General features: G+C 33.3%; 1 long non-coding RNA gene across 1 annotated transcript; it reads right to left on the reverse strand.

The window, feature by feature from the left end:
• Positions 1–293: 293 nt before the first annotated feature.
• LOC124461005 lies at positions 294–1,190 on the reverse strand. The gene is made up of 3 exons (XR_006954894.1): positions 1,112–1,190; positions 979–1,039; positions 294–880 (listed from the first exon to the last, which is right to left on the reverse strand). It is a non-coding gene; the product is annotated as an uncharacterized LOC124461005 (long non-coding RNA).
• Positions 1,191–2,027: the final 837 nt, after the last annotated feature.

Genomic DNA, 2,027 nt, shown 5'->3' on the forward strand with positions numbered 1-2,027 from the left:
TTTATTAGATACTGATGTAAATATTGAAAATTATTTTGAAGAAAATCAGCCATCAATAGCAAATTTTCAATATCAAGTTTCATCCCGATAGCTCTGAATGGTGCTGGTAAAACATCGATGGTTGCGTACCTCGATATTTTGAGTCTTTTGAAAAAAAAAACCTCGATATGTATCGAAGTTTAAATTAATATTTAACTTAGAGCGTAAAAATCATGTTAAATTCCCGTTTAAAGAATAACACTGAAAGAATATTAATATTCAAAAAAATAAATTATAAATTGCAAAACAAAAAATAACGTGTTTCATATATTTCGTTTAATTTACATAAGCTATGGTAACTAATTATTGTTATAGATTACTTTTGATATCCATTCGTTTTTATTTACAAATACAAGTATGTATATCAACTTGCTTGGGTTTGAGAGAACACCGTTTCTCACTTACTATAAGTCCAGCTTTGCTGAACATATGTTCACTTTCAGCGGACGTTGCAGAAACACAAAGAAATTTTTTAACACAGCTTGTGATCATTTGAGGTCTGCAAAGTAAATGTATTGTCATTAAACGTTATAATTATTTTAATATCAGAGTCAGAGCTTTCAGTGTTGAAATATTGACGCATTCCCAGAATTTAATCCTTCCCATTACTGTGAATATTTGTAGAATTCCCTAAATCAAGAAAATAGAAAAGTGGCTCTTGTGTAGCAGAAGACCAGACTAGACCAGACTGGCAGGCTGGTGGAAGTTGGGCATGGTACGTTAATTGCAGAAAGCTCATTTTCCAAAAATTTTATAAAGTAGTCCCAAACTTCAGACTTCCCATATTTTGTTCGTTCATTGGGTGTCTCATCATTGTCATCGTTAGAGTCAGTATTGCAATCTACACAGAAGAACGTACATATGTATTTACATGCATGTTAAAAATGGAAATATGTACATATGTACATGGCACATGTGTGTCTCATTTGTGATGTTTACCTTTGTCATTAAAATCCTTGAGAAATTTGTCCATGTCTACAGCACTGCCAACACCAATATCCTAAAATAAGGAGGCATTCAATTAATCTTTTGCTTTCATTGTTTATAAACACAATTATAATTTTTAACTTACCTAGCTTTTTACTTTCTCGCAAATTTTTTGTAAGTGATGACAATTTTTTTTAGTGATGCGAGAAACCTCGAAACATCGAAGTTAAAATATCGAGTACCCGCAAGAAAATAAAAAACCTCGATGTATCGATGAAACATCAATACAATTCCCAGCTCTAGCTCTGAAGATGGCGGCGTCAAGTTGATTTGCACAGACGGACGGACGGACGGGCAGACGGTCATGGCTATATCGACTCAGCTTCTCATGCTGATCAAGAATATTCTTGATGTATATACATATATACTACTATAGGGTCGGAAACGTCTCCTTCTGGGTATATAAACCGCATTTTTGATGAAGTGATTAGGGAAAACAAAATTATTTTATATGTGGAAAAAAAATATAAAAAACTATCCAGTGCCACACAAGACGCAAGCAGTTCACAGTTTGTTAGGCTTGTGTTCCTATTTTAGGAGACAATTGTATGATTTATTAAAAAAGGATAAACAGTTTGAATTTGGGGAAAATGAGTTGAATTGTTTTTTTAAATTTAAAAAAGAAATTGATGAAAACAACTGTATTGGCTATCTATAATCCTAATGATGAAACTGAATTACACTGTGATGCCAGTGCTTTATGGTTTGGAGCAGTTCTGCTTCAAAGAAAAGAGGATAAGCGGTTACACCCAATTTCTTATTTTCCAAACGCACTCCAGAAACAGAGGCACAATACCACAGTTTTGAGCTAGAAACACTAGCAATAATATAATATGCGTTACGCAGGTTTAGAACTTATGTGCAAGGAAAACGTTTTAAAATACTAACGGATTGTAATTCCTTGACTTTGACATTAAATACAGTAGAGCATAATCCAAGAATTGCTAGATGGTCGTTAGAATTACAGGAATACTGTTACGAGCTAGTGCATATATCCGGCA

The sequence above is a fragment of the Drosophila willistoni genome, unplaced genomic scaffold (genome assembly GCF_018902025.1).
Source record: "Drosophila willistoni isolate 14030-0811.24 unplaced genomic scaffold, UCI_dwil_1.1 Seg171, whole genome shotgun sequence".
NCBI lineage: Eukaryota > Metazoa > Arthropoda > Insecta > Diptera > Drosophilidae > Drosophila > Drosophila willistoni.